The following is a 14,975-nucleotide window of genomic DNA, read 5'->3' on the forward strand; positions in this document are numbered from 1 at the left end:
GCAGGTATGCGTACGTCAGTCTGGCAGATTGCAAAGCTGATGGTTTTAAACGATATGATATGATCTATCATCTCTTGTATAACAACATTTACATAAGAAAGGGCTAATCCGACCTGAACCCCCCCCACACACACAGACTCACCCACTCACTAGATGAATACTAGATAGGTAGATGGGTAGATAGATAGATAGACAGACAGACAGACAGACAGACAGACAGACAGACAGACAGACAGATAGATAGGTAGGTAGGTAGATAGATAACCATAACCTACAGTTTAGGCCTCACTGAATCCTCATCAAGTATTAAAATAACATTCCAGCTGGGCTTCAATTTTGGCAATTCACATTAAGATATTAATTATAAAGGTGAACTCCTTCTAGAAACATTTGCTATTGAACATCTGATAAAACCTTACTGACAGGGATGCAGAGCTGATGGCTGCCTGTCATGTAAGGCTGGAGGATGCATCTTTTTTAGACAGCAGGTATCTAAGGACAGAGGGAAAAGTGTCAGGATCCTACAATAAATAATTAAATTGCAAATCCTTCCTCCTGGTTAACATGATCTCTCCACACTGTACCTTGAACTCCTTTGTCATCAAAGTTTTCCAGTACAGAAGAAATCTTCTTTCTAGAATTGAGTTCCACAAGAAAAATTATCAATGGAAAACTCTTTATTTTACGTTGTGAAAATGCCATTTTTCATTGGACCAAGGCAATTTTTTTTCTCTATCCTCAAATTAAAAAACCAAAAAATCAGAAAAACCACAATTGTCCATTTCATTATAAGTATTATCTCTTCACAAATGACAACCAAGCCATAAACCAGATGAGCTTTGTTTTTTCTCTTCCATTCTTGCCTGTCTTCAAAGGAAACACATTATGAAAATGTATAATTTCCCCATGTTGCTCCTCATGCTTAATTTCCAGCATGCAAAAAAAAAAAAAAAAAAAAAGAGTATTAGCCAGGAAAAAGGAAACCAGTGATGCCCTCAAACCTTATGAGATCCTCTTAAAAACATTTAATCTTAAGTTGTACTAACAAATACTAATTATAAACATCCTTAATAGTGTGTGTCATCCACCACAGTTAAGTGCAATTCAATTTCTTGGACTTTGACATAATGTTATACTATTACATCACCAGCCAAGGACCTGTCAGAAGTCAAGCCTTTTAACTTACCACTGAGAGAAGCAAAGTGGGTCAGCAGTTCAAACCTAGTAAATCTGTATCCATCGGTGAAGAACGTGTCTTGGGATGCAAGAGCCCTTGCCAGAGCATGGAATAAGGCCTCTTGCAGCAACAGCTCTGTATGAATTAATAAATCAATTGAATTAATCATTCTAATTTCCATGTGCAGGAAACTGGGTGTAGTTCTGGATTTGGATTGGAGATAGAGTTCCTGCCTTCAGAGGCAGTTTACATTAGACAGAAAGACACTTTCCAACTGACTAAGGCAAACTGTGCCTAGAGCTATGGCAATGGCTCCAGCAATCAGTAGAGGAGGAGAGAGAATTATTTAGGCAGAAGGGGCACAAGGAAAAGGGCATTGTAGGCAGAGAGAACAGCATGACCAGAATCTCAGAGGCATAAACTCATTCTGAGTATGTAGGAAGGGCTCGTAGTCCCGTGGGACTGTTGAGAGGGCTGTCCCGGGGAGAACGACAGCAAAGTCAGGGTGAGATGAGAGAGACCAGTGGTGTTTTCATAAGGCATCTGGACTTCATCACTCAGATGGGGAGTCACTGAAGTGCCCTGAAGATGAGAAATGATCTGACTTGCAGTTTAATAAGACTACACTCCCATTAGCAGCTGCTTCACACTGACCTTTGGCTCAATTGTGTAGTGAATGCTTGACCCTGAAGTCTCAAGGACCTTGTTCTCCCTTTTTTGTGCCACTTGTCCCCAGACCAGGTCCCCATGCCCTCTTGCAGGAATCCAGCTTGTGCCCTTTTTGGAAAAGTTATCTGCTGAGTAAATAGGCTGTCAAGTAATGAGCATTTGCTTTTAGAGAATATTCACTTCTATTATTGAAGAATTTCTGTGAGACTTATTCATCTTTGGTAAAAGATATTTTAAGTTATGTTAAGTATGGTTAAAAGTTAGTTTGCAGAACATGTGTGTGCTAAGCATAGACAGGAAGGGAAGATAAAAGAGAATGGTACCCGATAGTCATAAGGTGCCTGGGTACCAAGGTTTGTTGTACACTAAATATTTGGGAGACTTATGAGGTATTAAATACACAGAGGCACTAAATATATATAAGCATTTAATACACATGAGGGCTTAATTTGGCTGCCCATTGGAGACACCCAATCTGGCTCTATGTTTCCTTGCCCGAGGAACACAAATAAAATAGAAATTAAGCAGCTGTTCAGCCAGCTAATTGGCCAAGTGCAGCTGTTGACCAGATGAACTTTTACTTGAGTCTTTCCCATAGAGCCAGAGGGTGTCACTTGCTCATGGCGCTTCCTTGCTCAAACTTCAACTCTTGTCCTTGCAACCACATCATCGGTGGGAAGGCCGATGCTGTAGAGAGAGGCAGGCCACCCAGACACCAGGAATCCCAGGATTCAGATATTGTGGTCCTTGTAACACACATGAAGTCTCTCCCAAGTCACTTCAAGGTGTTAACTTATCCCATCTTTCCCCCCTCACTTCCCTCTGTGTGTTTCAATAGATTTAATGAAGAGCGTGATCCAGCCTGTGAGTCTTTCTGTTGCATAGCCTCTGGGGTAGCCTGGTAGTGGTTGCCTGCTTGTGGAGGCTACAACAACATCAAGCTAACTTCCCATGCAGTACAAGCCCAAGTTTAAACTAACCATGCTTTTTCTACTATCTCAGGAAGTCACTCTTTTTCTATCTTCTCATGACACTCCCCAAGTATATGCAAAGATTGGGCAGTGGCATGGCTGTGGAGTGAGGGCTTCCTGTCCGCATCTGCCTTTGGGTCTCTGCCCACCTGTGTGGCTACCCCTGCTCAGTCTCTCTGGCGTTAGCGTGGCTTCTGCTGATGGCGAACATGTTCTGGATTTGCCATTTGCCTCCAGTCACCAGGTTGCCACACTCCACAGCATCCTTATCCCAGCCCCAGAGCCCATCCAGTTCACCCAGTCCTCTTGCATATTCTGCTCATTCCACGGACACTTAGAGGAGTGGCTAACTGGATCCTGCACAGGCTGAGGGCATGGGAGGACCGTGTGTTCACCCTCCTGGACACTCCCTTTTAGAGGGAGATGTGACTGCTCCCGTACCATGTCAAGCATGTCAAGAAAGAAGCAGCACGTTGGATAAATCTGAAGTTACCTCTCATCTGCCTGGGTTTTCCATCAGAGATTTTATCATTTTATCCCTATAAACAGCCCAGGCCAAGGCCCATTGGATCAGGGTGCTGAGTTCCTTCTCAGGGATCAGACATCATATTAACTTAATCCTTGCTTGAAGATTTAGTTCCCTTTTAGGTTTTGGAGAATCTGCTTTGATGTTATATCCTGTATCTCACTATGCTACTTCTTAGAGTAAAACTTATCATGAAGACTTCAAAGCTTTGCTCTTAAAATTTTAAATTTCGAAAATCCTTTTCTTTTTCGACTAATCCTTGGACTTCAAGACTATTGACTTCAATGGACTTTGATCCTCAAAGTGGAGCAGTGATCCCCCTAGTTTCAGGCTGGATCCATCTTCCGCATTGACCAGGGAATGCTACTGATGGACCTGAGCAGACCCCTATCAGAACAAAGGATGGTCAGCAATGCAAACACACCGATTTAATATCCTTAATAAAGCCCTATTTGCAAGGCATGCCTTATGTTGTCATTTCAAACACAACACCATTCAGCTCAATTCATTTAACAAATATTCCCCGAGGGCCTACTCTGTTCCAGGAAACAGGCTTAATATATAGTATTGAGCACAATGGTGAGGGTTACTACCCTAATGGAGCTTACATTCTAGCAGAAGAGACTGACTACACCTAGGTAAGCACATAAATAAACAAAATAATTAAAGATTGTGAGAGATAAGCAAAATCGTTCAACAGATAACCTCAGAGGCTCATTTCTAATAACCTGGCAAGGAATTAATTAAGGGAGGGGTCTCCCTCCTCAGTGGGAGGGACTACTCCCAAGCTCCACTCACGATTTTCATGGGGCAAGGAACCCCTAGGCAGCTGGAGTTTCCCGTGATCCCCTAAGGAGCCCACACCTTGATTCAGAATGCCAGGAGCCCAAGCCCAAAAGCTGTCCTCCACACTATAAAGTCACTCTCGTGCTTCTCCCACGAAAAGGAAAAATAAAAGGGGAGCATTCCGTTAAAAGGGAAAATAAATGTGGAAGGGGCGTGGGGTATTTGCAGAGGCTGAGATAACAAAGGACCTGCTAACCCTTCTGCATCTGAATGCCAGCCTGCATCAAGTGATGTTGCTTGTATCACCCAAGCCCTTTACACAACAGCTTTGAGATAAAGAAATAGAGAGTAACTGGGGGCAGAGACTAGTGCCCATAGGAGAACAGTCCCAGTAGGCTTCATTGAGTAAGCCAAGTTTAAGTGCAGACCTGAAGGATAAGAAGGAGCAAGATGTGCAAAGAGCAGGGGGAATGGCATGCCCACCCACGAGATCAGCAATGGCAAAGCCCAGAGGTGGGGACAAACTTGGCTTCCTCAGGATTCAGAGCTGGCAGGTGATCAGGAGCAAGGGCTGTGAGGTGAGGCTAGAGCCTCAGGTAGAAGCTAACTATATCAGGAGGTAGTTTTTGCTCATTTGCCTGTTAAATGTAACCAGAAGCCATAGAAAGAAGGTAAGCAGAGTGTGCTGCTATTAATTCTTTCCAAGGTCATCTCGGCTTCTTTATAAGAATACAGGGAGTATAAGTAGAAGCCAAAGACCCACTAGGCTGTTGCTGTCCAGGTTTGAGGTAATGTTGGTGATGGAGATGGAGAGCAGTGGGCTGACTCTAGATCCATGCGGGAGGTGAAGTTGACAGTGATGGAAACAGGGGCACGAGGAGCCCTCCAGGTTTTGTCCTGGGCAACTAGGTGCGTAATAATTATGGAAATGAGCAAGACTGGGGTGGGGCAGATTTGAAAGCACTGGGAGGTGGGGAATCAAGATGTTTTGGACATGCCATCTTTGAGATGACCTCTGGACATCCCTGTGCTGGGGAGACATTGCGTAAGGGGGTCCTTCTTGGTTAGAACCCTACAGACCCCTACACACAAGCAGCAGCCCACTCCAGCTGACCACGGATGGCCCCTACTATCTTGACGTTTTCTCTACTTCCTCTGAGGGCAAGTCAGCCAGCAGTCCACTCAGATGGCATCTGCTCTCATGACTTCTCCTGAGCTTGGCCACCACTCTCAGGTTATATCAGACATTTGTCCTTTGTCTCCTTGAGAGTAGTGGTCCATCATCCAGCTGCCCACCCAGCAGGCAGGGAGACCCTGCATCTTCGGGCGTGCGCCTGAAAGCAAAGACAAGCAGCAGCGCTCTACATGGAAAGCCACCTCCGACCCTCTGGAAGCCACTTTCCTGCCATCCACGGGGTTGAGCTTGTGGGGCTGGCCAGCTGCTCTGCCCTGCCCTGTCCTACCCAGGAGGAGCTGCCAGCACAGTATTGAGTTTGCATTTCAAAGTGAGGGCTTCTTTCCTTGTCTTCTTCCAGGATTTGGGAGAGGAAGCAATTCCATGATGGGAAGGGATAAGAATTGCCACACACCCTGCATTTATTGGTCCCTCCTTTCAGGAATTTCCCCAGAATGCTCTCCGCTCCCTTTAAATGACCCCCTCTTACACCTGTAATCTGCACCAGGGAATGTGATACTAATTAATCTTTGATCGTTGATTATTTCCTAGGTGAATGCTTTCTTCTAAAATAGGTATATACATTTATTGAGTGTCAGCAGCAGATTCCAGGCACAGCAGCCCATGCTGATGGTACAACACTCAACTGCACAGACCCATGCAATGCTCTCTTGGAGCTCACAGGCCAGTGGGAACCAGGAAATAAGCAAGCAAACAAACAAGCAAATGAAGATAATCTCAGATAGTGACACATGCTGTAAAGAAAATGAGATAGTGAAATGTAGTGAACACAGGGTGGAGTAGGAGCAAGTAACATAGAAAGGTTAGGAGGCTAACAAAGGAGGTAAAATGTGGGTTGAGAAGGAATTAGTTACCAAACACAGCTCAGGAGGCAGATGTCCCAAGCTGCAGAACACAAAGGTGAGACTCTCAGGTGAGGTTCAATTCAGACACTGGTCAGCATGGCGGCGGCTTGCTGAGTGGGGGAAGAGAGCAGCCGAGGTCTGGCCCGCCACATCTTGACTCTCTGCTGTGCTCTGGGCACTCTAAAGCAGAAATCACATCTCATTTGTGTGCCATTTCCCCCACAGGATTTAGCATAGGATTAGGCAAATGTGAAGCATAGAAGAAAAGAGTCGGGATGAAATTGAACCAGACTTAAGTGGAGTTGGAGAGGACTGAGGCAGGGTTGAATGGCAAGTGATACGAGTTGCTCCTGCTTGCTTCCTGTTTTCTACTTCTGCTTCACCAGACAGCTGTGCGTGCTCCTGCCTCTCTGCTTGGAAAACCTTCCCTCTCTACCCCTGTCCCTCTGGAGAGTGAGCTCCTCCTCACCATTTAAGGCTTCTCTTGATATCACTTTTTCTTGATATCAAGCACCCTTCCTTGAGCCATGACAACCAAAAATGCCTTTACAGATTGCCAAATGTCCGCGGTGGGTGGGGGGAGAGGGAGAATCACCCCTGGTTGAGAATCACTGCTCTATTCCTCCCTAAACACACACACACACACACACACACGCACGCACGCACGCACGCACGCACGCACGCACACACACACACACACACACACCTTCTTCTCCAGTTAGGAGACAGGGAAGGTTAGAGGAAGCAAAATGTTGAGACACACAAGCAGCCCACCTCAGGGCTTGTTTCAAAACAGTTCTAGGTTAAACCACTTTAAATTAGTCCAGTCTCCACCACTGCAGGTGCACAAGAGGCATAACTAATTTTATAAAATCAGAGACAGAAGAAAACCAGGAGACCCATTAGGAGCTGAGGTTCTGTTTTTGTACCCATAACTCCAGCAGCACTGTCCAACTGAACGATGGTGAGGTCAAGATTATACCCAAATGATGCTATTATTGCTTTTTAATTACAGTTAAATTTTAAATTACTGTTTAATTTTGTTGAAAATAAATGGAATTTGCTACCTGACCCTGATAACGTTTTTGTGTTTATAACTTCCCGCCAACCCATCTTCTGGGCATATATGTTTCACCCACACCCAGAGAAGTGGGGCCATCACCCCAAAAGCAGCTGAAAATTTGTAACCAAAGGACTCAGAGGTTGAGAGTCTGGAAGCAGGACCTTAAGTGCACACAAGAGCTCCAGGAATTTTCCCTTAATGATTGGACAAGGAAGGGCATTTAATTCAAGTCTGGCAGCTACCTCCAAAAGGAAGGGACTGTGTCCAAGGCTAACCTATGCACCTCCTCCTCCATCTCCTTGGAAGTGTGTGTTCAGCCAAAGTTCCCTGGGTCTTCAGGGAACACCTGTCATCTAGGCCTCTTCGCTGGGATGTTAGCAAGCTTTTCTCTGTGTCCCCCAGCCTGTTTGTCTTGCCTATTCATTTAGCTTTCAGTCTTTCCTTTCGTCCAAGATTTTAAGGTTATTTTCTCTTTCCTCCACCTTTATGTCTCTTAAAGCCCAGTTGCAGGAAGGGCTCCGAGATGCCCATTCCCTAAGAGCTTAAGAGCTGCTAATGGCTTAATATACCGTTCCTCTCAAATGAATTCACTAGTTTTTCTGCTATAGTAGAATTTATCATCTTGGGGAGGAGGGCAAATTTCATCTTATTTTAATTTATTTTTAACATCTACAAAATATTGACACCATTTCATTTCTTTTTAAAGCCCTGATGTATATTTTTTTAAAGCATAACTAATAATTATATGGAGCTGTGCTGTCCAGTACTGTGGCCAACAGTCATGTACGCCTATTGAGCAATTGAAATGTGGCTAGTCTGAATCAACCTGTGCACTAAGGATAAAATACACACTGGGATTTGAAGACAGTGTGAACAAGCTATAAAGTATCTTATGAATAATTTTTATATTGATTACAAGTTGAAATAATACTTTGAATATATTCAGGTTAAACTATACTATATATATTTAAATACATCAGGTTAAAATATACTATTAAAATTAATTTCACTAATTCCCTTTTACTTTTTTTTATGTTGTTACTAGAAAATTTAAAGTGACATATGTGGTTTGCATTGTATGTATTTTTATTGGACACTACTGACGTGAAGACTTGTAACTCATCAACACATTTTCTACTAATTTAATATCTAAGGGATTGATCATTACCCTGTCTTACAAAAACAGTAAAGCTGAGGCCAGCAATTTGTTCGTGATCACACAGCTAGCAACAAAAACAGATCTTGAGTCTAACTACAAAAACTAGCCTCTGCATAAAAATCCAAGGACAGCATGATCTCTTTTCACAAAACACTAGACTAAGTTCTTAAACTTTAACACAAAACTTCTTTTTCTAAAAAGTTATGTTTCCCTTACAGGATTGTTTTACTTTTTAAGTCAGAACAGCAGAGACAGATAGAATGATAAAGAAATCTCATCCTTCTCGGGGCTCAAAGGAATTCTTCATGCCTGGTAAATAGTACTGTGGGTCAATGAAACAAAAAGCATCAGTAAAGAAAGCTCTCTTGTAACAGTTGAAAAAAAAAAGAATATTAAGTCACTTTTTCAGGGGAAATAGATGAACTCAGCTGACCACCTGGTTATTTTGCCTCAACCCTCTTCCCTCCCCAGGCTGGGCAGAGATTAATTACTCACGTCTTGCATTTTGCTGTTGTGGTCTCTGAGCAGAGACACACTTCACCTTCCTTTCCCAGAACAGCTGCCACATCCTCCCTACAGCAACAGCAATGAGTGTAGGATCAAGCTCTTGCTCTCCCATCCCAAAAGACATCCTGTGGGTCCTTCATCCCTGCCAGAACCCGTGATGTCCTGCTTTACTGTGATGAGTGAGCCTAGAATGTGGGGCAGCACAGAGGCTGGGCTTGGGACATCTAAACTCAGAACATCTAGCTTGTGTGAGTGACTTCCTCATCACTGCAGGTATTTGGGCTATCAACAGAGTTGATTTGGATGAGATTTAGGGTATTCCAACCCTAAGCATCGTTAGATCTATGGCAAAGGAATTCTGCAGAGGGAAGAACCCATTGAGAACTTCCACCTCATTGGTGGCCCCTGCCCAGTCCCCAATCCTCCTGACTTTGGCCATTGCCATTGAGATGACCACCTCCACTTCTGCTGAGGTGTCTTCTTCCTGGTTCCAGGATAACTTGAGTCTCAAAGGCCAAAGATAAATGCAGTAAGTCAGGCTGATAAATAAACAGCCCTAATACTGAAGCTCAATCAAGGTAGCTGTGCCAGGAATTGTTTAAGTGTTGAATGTAATTTCAGAAGTCAATAAGTGTGCAAAGTAAATGCAGCCTGAAGCTGAACTTGCCCTGACAGCAGTGTGAGGGACCTGGGGTTGTTTTCTCCACTTCCTTTGCTAAAAGAGTTCAATAGTCTATCTTTGAGTTATCATTGTATTTCTTCATTTTTGCTACATGGTAGCATTCTTTTCATTACTGTTTTTGTGGTTCTTTTCTTAATAATCAGAGATATTCTCTGCAACATGGCAGAGGCAACAAACCACACAGTCTTTACTTTTACTTACATTAGTTTACATATCACAGACAGTTGAATCTGGAGAAAACTTCCAGGGACCAAGGAATTACTGGATGTCTATTTTCCCCTCACTGTGAAGTCCTCCATACCCAGCCCCGTGGTAGGTACTGTGGCATATTAACAAGACAAAGACACAGTCCCTGTCCTTGAAGAGTCCTGATATATGTGGAGAGACATGAAAAGGTGGAAATATGAACAAGACAACACCAGTGTGGGAAAAGTGGGTAAAAACCCTGCTTCTGCCTGTCCAGCTGTCTTCTGTGCCTTCTCCCTGACTGTGAGGCTCTGGTCATTCCACCAGTGTCATTTAGTTCTCTTCTCCCGTTGATCCACATCAATGAATTTTGGAACCATCTCAAATAAATGACTCCACTGTGAAGCTCCAAACCTGACCTTGTTCTTAGGCTTCGGTCTCACATTTTTTTCTTGAAATTCTTAACAAAAGCTTTAGCGAAAATATCCAAAACCAAAATCATCTCCACTTCGCATGATTTAAATTGTCCTGCAGAAGCACACATTACTGTTACTTGGATTCTAACCAGGCTTATTAACTCAGCAGATATTTGCACATGGATGGGTCATGTCTCCTCCCAGAGTCTCAGTTTCTGCATATGCAAATTTATATTACACCCATTTATATTACTGCCCTAGCTCTCTTTTGATTCATATTGTAAGAAACCAATTAAAAAAAAAAAAAAAAAGAACTGATAAAATGAATTGCAAACATCAGCATCACCAATATTATTGTGATGGTGGTTTGGGTACACATTTTCTCTTGTCTGTACCGTATTTTCACCCCCTAACTGGTCTCCCCATCTTTAGCAGCTCTCTTTGCATTTTAATTCCTATTCATGTCACGTCTCTACCAAGGTGAGCACATAAAATTTATCCTGGGTTCTTGGCTTCAGCTTTAATCCCAAGCAGTAAAGTGAACCTGAGATGTCTCTGCATCTTGAGTTCAGACATGTCTCAGCCTCCACCTAGAACTGCTAGAACAAATACTAGTTGTAGAGGGCTGAAGAGTCCTTAGGGAGAAAACTCACCAACAAAAAAGGATCAGGCAAAACGGTCTGACGCTGTTACAAAGCCTGGACCATGAGAGAAAAGGAGCGACTATGAGTACAGTGTGACTGTCCCACAAAACCCGCTCCAGCCCCATCGTTCAGATCCATGTCTGCTCCTCAGGAGAGAGAGATGGCATCTAACCAGAAACAGAAACAAACGCACTGACACAGAGGGGCTTAGGTGCGAGGGATGTCAAGGCAGTATGAGACCTCAGCAGTGCTTTGGGAATCCTCTAACTAGGTGTGACATGAAGAGGGTAGATCCATCTTCCCCTCCTTCACCACACAAGCACTTTTTCATAGTCCACAGCTGGATCATAAGGGCTCTTATGTGAGCATCGGTGGTGACATTGCTTGTATACAAACTACACATCAGTGGGGGTGCCTGGTGGGGGACTTCAGGGGAGACCCTACTGGAAATGAGAAATGCAAATCAGAAGACTTGCCCACACACCCATATCTAATAACTCCGTGAATTTGCAAAAATTTTCAAGGTAGCAAGAGAGGAGATTTTGCAGAAGGCCCTGCTTTAGCAATGGTGGTCAAAAGTCACTGAAATTCAGATTCTTATTCCTAATGAGACCCTATTTGAGTCCACAATTAGAGAAATTCAAGGTATATTTATATGTCCCCCAAATGTTCACAGAAATCCCCACATACAAGCACAGTTTGAATATGATAACCTACTCATATGTTAGCTAAATAAATGTTAAACGATCTCCATAACTCTGTCATGTCATGCCATGTCAGCATTTTGTTTGGCCAATTTTGAATGCCCATGGAAAGCAATACCCTTTAAAAATATCTAAGCAGCCAAATAAACAAGCACACACATACACACAAAAGGAAAAAAAAAAAAGAAAAAAAAATTTCCTTATGTAGCTTATCACGGTACAAAATAAACACACTTTGAGACTGTTCCCTTTGCTTACAGAATGTTGTCTCCATAAAGATTTCTTTTTAATTTTTCTAGTTTTAGCTCATTAGCACTTAGTTTGAAAGATTACTTGATTTTTACCCCAAAGAAATAAAAGAGGTGTCTAAATAACTGGAGCAAAGAATAAACAAATTACTCTGGAACGAAGAATAAACAAAATAGTCCTGAGCCTAGATTCCAGCTGCAGGAGGTTGGACCAGACAGTGAAATGTGAGGGATGGGGGATGGGTTTCAGTGACTCAGCATGAGTGGAAAGGGAAGGAAGACTGCGTGTAGAAAGTTGGACAATTGGTCACAATTCAGATGCATTAGGTAGTAGCAAATATTTGCTCATCCAAAAAATAACCCTGGATAATAGATATCATCATCACTATTTTATGGAGAAAAAAAAAATTTATAAACCAAGATTGAGATGACATGAGCAGAATTCAGACACAGTCAGTAGGAGAGTGAGCTAGAATGTGGACTTCAGGATGACTGGATCTGAAGGGCCCGTTCCAGCCTCATTATCCTTATTACCCTCCTGCTGTGTTGAGAAGGTTCATGTTTGTCTTTGATTCTCATAAGAATCTTGAAATACTGTATTTTCTCCATTTTATCATTGATGAAAGAGATGCAGAGAGGTTAAGTCACCTGCTCTATCCCACATAACCGGAAACAATTAGAGCTAATACTTAAACACATTTTGACCTCAAAACCCAGTTATCTACACTACAAAACAGTGCTGTGGGTAGAAGCAGGTATGAATCAGGCTACTCTCCAGGAAATAGCATCACATACGCAGCAGTCACTTGCTGGTGGGGAACGTTTAGTTAATATGCTATTAAATAGCAGTCCCATGGCTGCTGCATTCCTGATTTTATAAAGTGACAGAAGGACCTTAACACTTTATTTAAAGCCTATATAAAGTATATAACCAGAGGGAATAAAAAACAACTGGTTTACCATCATCTCCCCCCTTTGAGAGGATTAAAACCAATTTTAGAGTACCATTGAGACATTGCTTATGGTGGGGAGAGGGGTGATTACTGATTATAATCACTGATTTGAGGATCTCTGCTTTTACCTTGTCCTTAAGCCAAGAACACCAAGGTAAGCATGTTCTGCTAAATAATTCAAACACTTGGAGCTTTTCCTGCTGCTTTCTCTACTTGAAAGCAATATCCTGGACCACCACTTAGTCCCCATTAGTAGTGCTGAGTTATGAGTCATAGCCTCCGCAGAGGAGAAAGTGTTATTGAATCGTGAACACTCTCTGCAAGTTGGGTACCTGCATTTACGACCCATTTGGTGGGGTAAAAGATCAAATTCTTGACTTTCCTCAAGCCAGATGTGCTAAGCCATAGGAGGCTAGAGAACAACCACCCAAGGACTCAAGTTCCCACTGCTATTTACCTTTAATAAAGTAGAGCAAGTGGAGCTGCTTTTTCACTTAATGGGAAAATATAAATGTTCACCACAATAAGCTCCACTTAAAATTTCATAAGGGAAAATCATTTTGAAGGAATTAGAAGCCAATTTCAGTTCTGCTGTTGACCTTGAATGAGTCATGAGTTGATTAGAAAAAATATAAAAAATATATATTTCTTAAAATGTGTAAAAATCCAAGCCCTAGTGACCTTATAAGACTACAATGAAACTTGAGATGTAAAGCACTTTGAAAACAATAGCGATAATATCATCCATATGCTTATTCATGGTTGTATCATAGTCTGCCCAAAGTATTTTTACATTATTGGTCTGACTAGATTCTCATATCATACCTCTGAACTAGAACAGGCACATCCTAGTTGGAGTAAATCCTCAGGTCTCTCACACCCTTGAGACAAATTATTCTTACCCATACTGTGAGCTTATTTAACTTGCCTGACTTTTAGCCTTGGTTTTGTGATTTGCACTCAAGTTTCACAGGGGAACATAGTCCAGTTTTGAAAATCTGCCCTATGTAACTCTGACAAGACCTTTCCCCAAGACTGTTAATATTTCTTTGTATTTTCTCAGATCCCCTAAACTCAATATCAATTACTGAGGTCTAAAACCACTGTGTCCCCCAAGCTTGACATTTGTCCTCATTTATGGACTTAGGTTTGTACCTATCTCCTGGACTTGCTGCCCTTCTCTCATTGAGTGTGCTCTGTGGCCTTTAGGCATTCTGGCTTTGTTATTTCCCCACTCCACAGGGATTTCCTAGAATATACTACAATTAAGCTCTTGTATTACCTAGATCTGGAATGATTGTGGAAAAGGGTACCACTTAAAAAAATCTTGTGTTAATTTTCACAAAGGAAAACCACCTTTCTGAACCTATGTTCACATACATGTGCATGGAAATTTACACATGTGGGTACCTATACATGCCCAAGAAATCCCAATGACATTATCAAGACTCGTGGTGCATTTACTGACAAGAATGACTTAAAGCAATTTCTGTTTGCTCTCAAAAATTAATTGGACCAATATACCGTGCAGTAAATATCTTTGTATAAAATGACATTTAAACTCTACATGAGGCTTAGAAGAGGTAACTAACCAATCACCTGCTGAAAATTCCATTAGCAGAAGCAAATAAGATGTTCTAAAATTAATGAATCCATCAACTCGGGTGAAATATTTCAAAAACCTACCAAGTCAGAGCAATTAACTGGGCCTTTTTAGAATTCAATTCATTGTTGCTGAGTGCCTGAAAAATGCTAATTGAAATGAAATAGTGCAGAGTCTAGTATCAACAAGGAAGAATTCAGTTCTCATCCTGACTTGGCGACTAATATGCAGTGTGACATAGATGAAATCAGTCTCCTCCTCTGTTTTGAATTTTTTCACTGTAATGTGGTGTTAATTAACACCTGCCCTACCTAACATACGGGGTAGTTTTAAGGATAAAGGGAACTAACGGTATTGACAATGTAGACAATTGTTTAAATTAAAGGGAAGTTGGAACTCACCACATTTGGAAAACTTATAAAGAGAACAGGAAAAGTATCAGTCCTTTAGCAAAGAATTTATGGTATTATATTTTGAATAAGGAAGAAGAAACTTGTAACTCCACTAAGCACATTATTTTTCTTAGTATGCATTAGGTTTATGGTACTTAGCAAATAACCACACTTGGCTGTTGGTCATAGAATTTCCCTAGCATTTTCAATACCCCCCATCCCACCCCATATATAACAGAAATCTGATTT

Source organism: Cynocephalus volans, chromosome 14 (genome assembly GCF_027409185.1).
Source record: "Cynocephalus volans isolate mCynVol1 chromosome 14, mCynVol1.pri, whole genome shotgun sequence".
NCBI lineage: Eukaryota > Metazoa > Chordata > Mammalia > Dermoptera > Cynocephalidae > Cynocephalus > Cynocephalus volans.